The sequence below is a fragment of the Thunnus maccoyii genome, chromosome 8 (genome assembly GCF_910596095.1).
Source record: "Thunnus maccoyii chromosome 8, fThuMac1.1, whole genome shotgun sequence".
NCBI lineage: Eukaryota > Metazoa > Chordata > Actinopteri > Scombriformes > Scombridae > Thunnus > Thunnus maccoyii.
The window spans coordinates 14757407-14769650 of NC_056540.1; the positions used below are offsets into that span (position 1 = coordinate 14757407).

At 41.1% G+C, this 12244-nt stretch overlaps 1 protein-coding gene across 3 annotated transcripts in view; it reads right to left on the minus strand.

Moving 5' to 3' along the window:
• Window positions 1-12244, minus strand: part of LOC121901987 (A disintegrin and metalloproteinase with thrombospondin motifs 2-like) — a 113631-nt gene that overhangs the window by 46406 nt on the left and 54981 nt on the right. The window lies entirely within an intron of this gene.

The window sequence follows — 12244 nt, forward strand, 5'->3', positions numbered from 1 at the left end:
GTTTGAACTGGGGTGATGAGAAGTTTAACGAGAAAGCCCTTTCCCTCTCATCTCCTCATCTTTCCCTCTTATCTGCTCATTTTTTTCCTTTTTTCCTTTTACTTCTTCTACCTGTCCTCTGCTCATTCTCTACTCCCTGTCCTGTTTCTGTCTTCTATCTTGTTTATTTCCCTAATAAAAGAACCCTTTGAAATCTGCGCTGACTTATTACTGGTTCATCTCCAAAGACAACAAACAGCATATGTAAGACACAGAGACACAAACCTACCTCAAACACCCCAGGTATGCATTTTCATCACGCTTAACATTCTCAAACTAAGTGATGAAATATGACCTACAAGTGGAGTTTTGGGAAAGTCAACATCTACTACGCTCTTGTGATATCGATGCTGTACAGGAATTCAAACACAGAGAGACGCATTGTAGTGGGAGGAAACGTGGAAGAAGCCAGAACTGAACTTGGCCCATATTCCTTACTGTATTGTATGTGAGTCACTCTTTGAGAGGGCCTGTATGGTGAGACATGCTGTGATCTTAAACCTGGCTCAAAGTCATTACAGCAGGAAGGCCAGAGGGGATTCAGGGACAGCACAAATGGGGAGTAATCAAGTAAATGAAAGAGTAACTCAACACTAAAACCACTTTTTTTGTATTTTAAAATGTCATTTGATCCTTGTTCCAGTCAATTGCAAAAGTACATATTTGCATTTTACTAAAGAAAAACCTGAGACACAAACCTACCTCAAACATCCTAGGTATGCATTTTTATCACACTTAAGGCTTTAAGCAAGTAAGAATTACTAGTCATTAATTCTTAAACCATCATGCACCAGCCCCTCTGAATTACAAGGCAACGCGTTCACCCCCCATATAACCCTCATCCACTGACATATAATTATAGAAATCAACTGTCAGAAGTATGGAGAGTATTATGAGACAGACAGAGTGCAACCCAGAGCACTACTACTTGTTTTAGTCAGTGTTTTAGTGTTTGGGGCAAATTCACATCCTCTACAGTGTGTGTGTCTGGGTTTGAATGCATTTTTTTTTAATTTGTGAAGGAGCTCAAGCTAAAGCTCAAACTAAAACGGGGTGTGCAGTTGCTCTGTAAGGAGTGAGGAGGGTAGGGAGAAGGAGAAAGAGAGGCAATGAAGGAGTTAGAGGAAAGGAACGGATGGTTCAATAAAGTGGGGGAGGACAGGAAGAAAAAAAGATGAGGAATAGAGGTCAAAAGGAGAAAGCAAAGGGATGAAAAGGAAGGCGAGATAGTGGTATATTAGCAGGATAAGACACATGCACACTGATGATCACTAGCCAGAACACTGGGGTTTGTCAACTTGGCTGGGAATCCTTTCAGAAATCTCTCAGTTGTGAGCGATGGTGGGAAGTCGGGGGGAAAAAGAAGAATCACAGTGGTAACATGGGTAATATGCCAGGGAAGTGAACAAACTTTTCTCTGGCGTCAGCACATCTGCTGTGGAGGACAATCTTTCTCTCTCTCTCATCGCTACAGGACGACACATATGGCAGGAGAAGTAGAGTTAGTGCATAGGCTGTTCTGTGACAACACGCACGTGCGCGCGCGTGCAAAGAACGCGGAGGTGAAGACACGCCATCGTGCTTAGTAATTGTCTCAGCGTGATTATGACCACAGCTGCAGAGGACACGTTACATAAAAGCAAAGGGCTTTCACAGTCAGTTGAAACCGACTGTGTTAACCAGTGGCTCAATTATCTCTATTACACGCTCCTCAGATGCAGATCATGCCACAGTGGAACAAACAAAATCCTCCAAAACTGCAGACCCCATCCTGTCTCACACTGCCAGTCGAGTAAAAATAACACTCCGATCCAACCCAGATCTGATTTATGTAGCTTTTGATATGAGATTATCAGCATTGCTGTCGCACAGAAACGTTTGCTTTGACAAAACTTGCATTATCAAATACGTTTTGTGTAATGTAATGCCAGCTGCTTTATGTATTATAATACATACACATAAACCAGAGATAGGATTACAGAGACACACACATGAATGATATCCAACTTAAGTTATGCATTAATTTTTAATCTTTTGTGGCTATGTGATGTGTTCATCCATCACCCATCACCCATCTTTTTTGGTCCTCAAGAGCCAAGGTGTGCTTTGTTATATTTGCATGTGACAATCACCCACTAACCACTCAACAAAGCAAACATTTCACTCCATAAATTTGAAATTTAGCTTTATTTTCTTGACAGAACTATTAAATGAAACTGTAGAATATGAAAGTAATTTAATAATGGTAATCATTTATATGTCTTTCTGTTTAATATCTCCTATTGCTTTCTGTATTGTCTCATGGCCTTGAAGACAGTTGGGTTGCAACATGAATCCTGGGATATCTAAGGGACACTTGTAAACAGGTTGTGTATTCGAAGCCTGGTCCATGCACCAACCTGCTGTGTCTTTCTATACCTCAGCTTACAGCCTTAGAAACTGTTTATTCCTGAAGCTTGATAACACAACTGTGTTGTCTTGTAGTATATGCCTGTGAAGACATTCTACCCCTATACTACTGGACCTTTGAACCATGATCCTATGTGAAACCTTTTCACTGACCTTTGGGGTCGACTGTAGACATTTTTGCTTCTGTTCAGACGTACTTAAGAACTGGCTGAGCGCCCAGTTGGTAGAGAGAAATGAGGATCTTAGGAAGTGACATTGGTATGTTTTCTTTCTTTCAGAAATACAATGCATTGTACTTCTGATTGTATTTTTGATTACATTATTTCAAAACCAGCTAATGCTCTTGTTGTGTGTTTCCTGAGTGACAAGTCAATTTTCCACAATAACTGAGTTTGCTCTAATATTGAAGATTATTTTCTGTAATTAATAATATGGATTGTAATTGTAAACACTATGCTTGTTGCATCTGAATGAACACTTCTATTAAATCACAGTTAATTATAGTTTGATAAGGTTTTATTCCCCTGCTCGGCCTTTTAACCACTTGACGGTGACTACCTTATGTTGCCGCAGCCAGGATACAGGGTGTGAACAGAGCCTGTGAGACGAGGAAAAGACAATTAAAATGTATCATTAGATAATTGTAGCTTTGAAAAATGAGGGCTAATAACGGTAATATAACCAAGCCAGCAGTTTGCCTCCTACCATCACTGTGTTACTGTAATTGCTGCACATAAGCGCACACAATTAAAGGTCAAGGATCAACAGTTTACGGACAACCACAACATGACCCATCTGGATTTGACAGTCACTCTGGTTCATTGGATGCAGTAAACAGAATGATAAATGTGTATTTTCAGCTCCTGCTAAGCTCTTAGCAGGCCTTGTTGTCTCCTCCCTCTCTCCATCCTCTCATCTCTGCAGCCATTCTCCACTTTTATTCGAGCTAAATCTGAACACATCAGACTAATGCTACAAGACATATCGGCCGGCACAGTGGGAGCACAGAATGGAAAACACAGGAAGATGGAGATGATTGGAATTTCTCTGTTCCTCCCCCTCTCTCTCTCTCTCTCTCCCTCTCCCTCTCTCTGTCTCTCATGTATAGAATCAGCAGTTCATCACATTTAAAATAAAATCCATGCTACATCCATCCATAATCTGTCTTATAACTCTTATTCCACTGTCTGTCTGAGCCATAAATTAGTGTGTCTGATCTCAACGCTTGTGGCTAGTATTATAGCCATCTTTGAATGAAGAAGCACAGAGCTTTGTCTTATTCAATTAAACTTCCCTAGGGGGCGCAGCGGCAAATGAACTGCAGCCTAACAAACTCCCACCACCACACATCACTCTGCTAATCAGACAGCAGCCATGAGGCGCGCACTCCACTTTGACAGTTTCATTCTTACCGCATGAAAGTCTGTGCATTATTGCCATTGTGTACACAAATAAGAAATATATCCTGTCTTCCTTTAAGATTTTTTTTTTCGAGCTAGAGACAAAAGAGGTTCAGGTCAATAAGAAATATTTGGTGCCTCTTGTTTGAAGCTGCAGAAATCTAAAATTGGTGTTTAGAGATGTCAGTTTCAGAGCTTCATCAGTGAAGTGGAGTTTGTGCAGTTGACATGTGAGCTCAGTAGCTTTTATGATTTAATCTGTAGCATTTTTAGGATTTGTCATTTGTGCTTGTAAGTTAAACATAAAAGTGTATTGAAAACTCTGGAAAAAACATAGTAAGTGGACCTTGGGTTGGAATTGTTTTGTTTCCAAGGCCAAGAATGAACTTTCATGCTTAACTTAAAGGCCAACAAGGACAAAAAGTCCTAAAGGTGTTGATTATGGATGAAATCATAACAGCTACTGAGCTCATATACCAACAGATCCAATTTAGTAAACCCAATCTGATGATGAAAATCATGTGATATGGTTAAAAGCCCCAGAAAAAGCTATTAAGTGGGCCATAGGTCATAGTTAGGATTATTTTGTCCATTTTTTAGAGCGCACAAGTTTCTGGCTTGGTGAAAATTCACAGTCTTCATAGGAAAATAAATATTATCACAGACATACAGTACTAAAAGGACAAAACCACACAATTCACTATAACTCTAATGATTTTGCATTTAAGCAACATGTTTATTCCTCATTGAAAGTAGATACTGTAGCTACTGCACACACACAGCTACAGACATACACACACACACACAGAATGAGGAAACTGCTATAATCACGGTGAGTGTGTTTGGGTCTCCAGAGCAATGAAAGCCTCATTCACATGAGAGGCTCCATTAACCTCTGAATCAGCTGCCATAGTATTACATCCTCTCTACATACACATTACTACCTACGTAGTGTTTTAGCGAGTGGTTGCTCATACCATTATATCGCAGTTTAAAGGCCCTGCACGCCACATGCAGGTGTTTTCAGTTATTCTGGCTGATTAGACTTCATTTCAAGTTGATGTTGGGTGGAACCATAAACTCCGTGTACTCATCAGAATCATAAAGGTTGTCCTGCTCTAACAGATTCAAACAAAACTAACAGGAGAACACCCACACAGTCCTGAGAGGAGCCATAATCAGTCAAAATAACTGCAAACATCTGTGTTTTCACTGTGGCTGCGTAAATGCTTTAACATTAGAAAACAATGTCAAATTTTTCTGCTCAAGCGTGCACATCAAGGAAGCTTATTCAGCGATGGCACAGGCTCCCACACTTCTCTAAGGAGCGCCAGATTTAACACAGCATGTATGTGTGTGTGTGCGTATGCGTGTGTGTGTGTGTGTGTGTGTGTGTGTGTGTGTGTGTATAGAGTGTGTTTGCAGCACTGTGACAGTAGTGGGAGGAAGGAAGTCACACGCCATCTCATCTTCCATGAGCTTCTGTCCCTTAAGTTGACTGGTTACATAACTGATGCTAACACAGAACAGTGGCCACCTTCAGGGAGGTCTGTTGCACGTAATTGCAGCCACACAGTTCTACCTGCTGCGGTGTGCAAGCCCTGCCTTTATGCCTGCATACATTAAAACATACTTGTAATGTTATATACCACACTATATTATCATTGTGTAGCTGCACATTGACACTCCAGCTACATTGTTCATAAAATTTTTATACTTTTTAGTTACATTTCTGAGCAATTTATCCATTTTTTTAATCCAACACCAGCAACAACACTTTTTTCTCTGTTACGGAGTTTAAAAAAACATGAAACATGAAAAAAAAAGTCTGGAGAGGTGGGGGCCTCAAGAGGTTGTTGATATTGAACGTTTCTGTAAAACCACAGATTACATTAAATGTTTTTAATGTTTAATGCCAACATTTTAAAAACTCTGAGATTGTGGTTACAAAAAAAAAAAAAACATTAAGTCTGTGATGAGATGCAAACTCTGGCCTCTAGATGACTTTCCTGCATTGGCGTTGAACATTGTTTATCACAGGAAGTCTGAAAATGAAAAAAAAAAAAAGTCTGAAAACATATATCCTGACTCCTACATTGAGAAATGCACTTAGCTACGTAGCAGGATTTCAACATCAAAAGTTTGGTATTGAAAATATGAACACCACATCAGAGGCAACACAGCGACTCAGAAAGGTGCTAATCTTGTCAAAACACTATGATCACCATGATTATAGTGACGCTCTCTCAATCACTACAGCTGTAATAATACTATTCCCCTTCATCCCTCCAAGGCATTCCTTCTTCTCCACCTCATCCTCCTCTCGCTCACTCTCTCTTTGTCTCGCAGACAGACAGAAACCCACACACAGAGACACACACAGACAGACTGTGTGTGGGTCAGTGCGGCAGTGGTGGCTGCAGACTGGAGCAGAGGTCGGCCGCACCCTGCTATTATCCCCCGAGTCCTGCTCTGTTTAAAGGCAGTGCAGTGGCACACTGAGTGACGGCTCAATGGAAGGCCTGCTGGGAGCTTACTAGCAGGTGAGGAGTCAGACGAGCCAGAGGGAGAACACACACAGAGGGACGCGGACAAATACACACTTACGCACCGGTAGACACACAAATGCAGTCAGTCAGTCGTGAGTGGAAACAGGCAAGAAATAAAACCAGCAAACGCACAGGGAAGCACACATACATGCAGGAATGCATGACTGTGCACACACACAAACACATATGCTGAGCGTGGTAATAAGCCAGCCGTGCTCTCCAGGGATAGAGCCAGTGGCCAAAGAGAGGGAGGGAGGAAGCAGCTGGCTGCTGAAATACTTCCCCTCCTAGCACTGTAATTTCCTCCCAGAGGCACACCTGGGCCGGCACTCATTCACACATATATACTGTATCACTGTGTGTGTGTGTGTGTGTGTGTGTGTGTACAGTGCACACATGTGAGTGTGTTTATTCTTTTGTGTGTGTATGTTCTGCTTGGCTGCATGTGCACACGTTTATGCAGGTGTACGCTGCTGATCCAATGTGTGTCCATACGGCCCAATATAACACCCGTATTATTACATAGTATTACACATTATTACATACATAAAACACACGTTCCATATATAATGCAAGCTGCGAGCAGTGTGGTGCTGCTGCTCCGCTGACCTAAAATCAGCTGCAGATGCATTTGCAATGTGGCAAGAACTGATTCACCATCTGATCTGAGACTAGTACCCCGTTATAGGCAGCTTTTAGTCGGCGTTCTACCACAACATAATGCTTTAGTAAAAGTAACACAAACTCTTAAAAAGTGGTTGTGGTACAATTTGATAAATACATTTTCTGTGTATTTTATAGTACAAGTAGAGACTTTGTTCTTTTCACTGGATCCTGTGTAAATCCTTGCTAAATTTAATTTTTTTTTCTTTTTTTTTTTTTTTTTTTTTTTTACAATTCACACCTCTTTTTACTGAATAGGCTAAGTATGTTGAATTTTGGACTGCTATTTCAACCTTTGAAGCCTATATTTAACCACACAATGATGGTTATCTAAAGTTTATGTTTCCAAATTCTGGAATTTGCTGCAAAGCTTTGGGTTTCCATTGCTAAAATCGCACAGCCTCAGACAGGCCTTGGCAAAGAACATTGTTTACGTAGGCTATTTAAAGTGAAGGAATTCACCTCCAAAACTGCTCATTTTAGAGCTTTAAACAGCAGCCTGAGGACGCAGAGGACAGACAGCTCCTGGTTTTGTTCATATGGCTTAAACGGTCATCTTGCTCATGGGAACTGGGCTGGATAACGGAAGCGTACAGAGGCGTTGGTCTGGCAGTCAGAAGTGAGATGATGGGGTATAATGAGGAGCGTGACTGTGTAATAGTTACTTGCTAAGTAGCATCCTAATAATACAGGAAGGGATGACCAGTTTAGCTAATCCCCTAAAGGTGCAAATTTCTTTAACAATTCCTTATTGCACAGAAAAACTTGTGCGCCTACAACTACAATAAGTTTGGTAGGTTAAAGTTGAACCAGGAGGTTATGGATATGATGGAATTTTTATACTAGACAACTTGTGTAATAATTCTATAGTTTACCTTTGCTTTTTACTTCCAAATAAGTTTGTCTAACCTGAGGGTTTGTTTAAAAACCTGTCTGACTGCTCGTGTTTCTGCCCCGTCTGACTTCTGTGAAATAAGACCTGGGGCGAATGATACCTGATTTTCCCTTTGAGTTTGTCTTTATTCATAAGCTGTAGTAGTAAAGTAGCAATTTAGCTCCATCTTTTAAATATGACCCATAATGATGTTAGAAGAATGTCACCTTCCCAGTGTTTCTATTTGGGATTCCAACAAGAGGCAAGATGTACTGCAAAATGCCTGCTGGGACCCCTGTTAGATACTGAAAATGAGCTCAGACCATTTGTGTGTGTGGTTGTGTGTGTGCTCATGTCTCTCTAAGTGCTTAGTCACGAGTGTCCTCTTAAAACCCTTGCACCATATGACTATCCTTGTGTCACACCGGCAGAGACGGAGACAGAGCGGGGAGGGGAGAGTAAATTGAGAGAGAGGCAGAGAGATATAGGAAGAGAGTGAGTTCTCGTGGGAGCCCCCTTCACTTTCTGGATGCGAGAGACAGACATTAAGCCACAGTGACGAGCACCGCTGGCCCCTGGCTGACCCGCTCCAACCTCCTCTCAGCTCAGGCCTAGGCTGACGTGTCATTGTATCAGTGCTGTGCAACATGGCGCACACCGACAACAGCACAAGCACAGCGGCTCAGAAGAAAATAGCATAATAAAGTTTGGCACAAAACATACAAGAGTGGCAGCTCCAGATTGGTAAAACAAATGCTGGCTTTGTGCAGCTGCATGAGGTCCTGTGTCGCTGCCTCAGTCCTCCGCCCAGTGTCTACCCACCAACTAATTGCAATCGCTTTGCCTCAGACGCTGCTGGAAGCCTTTCTGCCTCAAGAACAATACAGGTCTCTGAAATGTCAATGAAAACAAGTCAACTGCATTTCTGTAACACAATAGTATGGCCTAGTGTGTAAGAACTCAGAACAGAGCTGAATGATACTATAATAACAAGATACAGCCTAACATAATGTGGCTTTTTTAGCCCCCAAAATAGTATTTTAACAAGAATAAAGTAAGAAAACATTTCTTCTCGTTGCTGAAATTTGATGACTTTTACACATAATATTTATGTGGGAGCATAAGGTAGCAGACTAGGGTGAGAGGGATTATGGGAAAAAGCCCTCTGGTAGTCCATCTGTCTGGGCAAGTCTCACTACCCTGGACACAACACTGCAATGGCGTGCATACACGTACTTGCATGCACGCAGTTGCAGTAACACACACACACACACACACACACACACACATACAGTCCAGTCCCCCAGACCAAACGCTAAACTCCACCCTCCTCACTGTCCAGAAACCAACGCCTCTGCAGTCACCGCTGGAAAGAGGAAAGAGGAAAGCGCGATGAGAGTTTGTTTGGAGGCAAAAAGTAGCGAGTCAAGCTGAGCCCAGAGAAAAAGAGGGAAGGAGAAGAAAATAAAATCAGCAAAACAGGAAGACATAGATCAAAACACAGATAAAAGAAGGAGATAAAATGAAATTGTAAGAGGAGAAGAGAAGACAGATTGAAGGATGGAGCTCTGTCCGCCCGGCAAAAATGAATGGCGATCCTTCGCTTTCTATCGCCGCTGCGATTAATTGACGAATGTGCCACATTAATAATAAAGCTTGCTCTCCCCACTTAGGACATTGATTCACACCTCCTCAGCTTATGGTGTAAGAAACCGATCAGTCTCGCTCCATCTTCATCTCTCTTTCTCTCTTTCTTGAGCTCCTCTATTACCTTACTAAATATAACTTCCTTCCCTCTGTCTTTAGCCAGGAAATGAGTCCAACATTCAATAACTGGCTGTGAATTAAGCAGGCTTGGCAAAAGAGATCTCCGAAAATGATTGATTGATTATTAATTAATTCGCTAATGTTCCTGATTGATCTACGGGGAGGAGTGATTGTCTGAGAATATGAGGGAGGATAAAAGAAAAGGAGAGGAAAGTGTTTGATTTGGGTTTGTAGATGGATTAAAGAGAAGCAGAATGTAAAGACATCTATAATGTGCTTCCATGTTGCTCTGATATTACAGTGATATGATATAACAACTGGAAGGTAAACTTATGTTTACATAATATTGTGGTCGAGAATAGCTAAGGCAAGAGATAAAAAGGAAGAAGAAAAGAGAAATGAAGAGGGAGATAGAGAGAGAGAGAGAGAGAGAGAGAGAGAGAGAGATCCACATCAAATGCTACAGGGAGCAGCACATGCCTGCTCGTCTGTCTGTCTGTCTGTCTGTCTGTCTGTCTGTCTGCTTAGCCTTGAAAATCCCAGCTCTCGAAACCAGACGACCACAGAACTCATGCCCACGCCATACATGCACGCACACACAGACACACACACATTCACACACTGTGGCCTGTTCTATCCTACGCTATTGATCTGCACCCCACTCTTCATTAGAAAGAAAAATTCAAAGGCAACAGGAGCAGTGAGACGTGTTGTGTGTGTGTGTGTGTGTGTCTGCATGTCTGTGCGCAGGAAGCATGTATGTGTGTTCAAAAGTGTAAATGTATGATCAAGGGAGTTGTGTAAGCAGCATGTGGTTACATCCTGTATGTATGTGTGAGTTCCTGAGTTTTTTTTTTTTTTTTTTTTTTCAGTATGTGCATGCTCGTACGTGTGTATGTGGATGTACTGCCAGGTATCAGTAACAGTGGGAGCAGATCTGTGTTACTCTAATGCAGTCTGTCCTCACTGGGTGTTCCTATGGAAACTCTCTCTCTCTCTGTATATTATTAGACATTCTTGAGTCAACTGCTCAGAATAGGAAGACACAGATCTCATCCGTGGCGATACACTCGTTATAAAGCGCTTCAACTTGCGCCTGTACATGTTACAGGAGATTCTCTGAGAAGATTCTTGCTTTGCTGATTAGTTGAGATGCAGACTCTTGCACCGGTCGGGGTCACGATTGATTGACTTGCAGGCTTCAGATCAATCACAGTGATTGGACAGCCACTGTCTACTGACACAAGCCGCAGGCATGCATTGCAGTGATGTTTTTTTTTTTTTTTTTTTTCTCCAGCGAGCACAGTTCTTAAACCCTTGAAAGTACAGTTTTGTTTTGCTCCACAATGAGACCTGCACCATATGAAAAACAACTCCTACAATTTTTTTATAATGTGTATATGTTAAATTTATTAAGTGTTAACCCCAGGTAGGGATTCCTTTCCCACAATAAAAATGTTTTGCAATTTGAATAAGTCACTTAATATTATTAAAGGGACAATGTGCAAGTCCCACAGCATATCCTGAATATAAACTTCAGGTTTTGTTGTGAGCCAACATGTGGACAGTCTCTAAGTCGTATTCTCCAAATGAATGCAGATTTCTGAGCCTGCTTTATTAATTTGTTACTAATTTGCATTCAATTTTGAAACTAGCTTGAAAAGTAATAAAGTGTCACACTGTGTGCAAGTGTTATCTATCTGTTATCTTGTCTTAGATCTGGAAAATATGTGCTTCTGCGCTGTTTTACAGGTGCAGTTCATCTTGCTGAAGATACTGAAGTTATCTGGTGCCTTTGGGTTGTATAACATAACAAAAACATACATATTATCTGTATGTATTTTTTCCTAATTGACCAAAATTCTCACTTATTTTGTGTTCAACCTAAAAAATACGGTAAGATCATTTCATTTGATTATTTAAATTTTCTTCATCTGGTTTCAAAATGGTTCTTCAGTCCTGTGACATCACCTTGAAGTGAGTTGAACGGCCTTATTTCACTAAATTGGAGCCAAGTGAAGATGAACAGATTTAGTTCATTTTTTTCCCATTTTATTGTGAAGAAATAAGATTGTAAAAGTAATTCAATATACCAAAGATACATTCATTAATTCTTATAATGAAAATATATTTTTTTCTTTTGCGATGATGTTCAGACCTTCAGCATTAACGGCTAATTTAATATATACTCGTCTTCCTAGAGCAGACATGCCATGTTAAACTAAAAGTATGACGCTCCTCTAAATGCTCCCCTTCTTGTTGTTTCAGCTCATTAATTTCATCTGTTGAGTGGAAAATGGAAGCAGACAACAATGAGAAACCAAAGACTTGAGTGCCAGCTGTTAATTGTTAAGGCAGCTGAGGCAGCGTATCATTCTATAAAAGCTACAGAAGGTGCTACCTTTACCGATCAAACACGTGTGTCTCCATATGTCACTCCTCTCTCGCTCGGAAAATTAGTGCAGTGACAGGAGGATGCGTTCGGCTGTGTGTAGGTGTAATCTTTTTGACAGCAGGGTATGCTCACGCTGTGACTCGCTGTC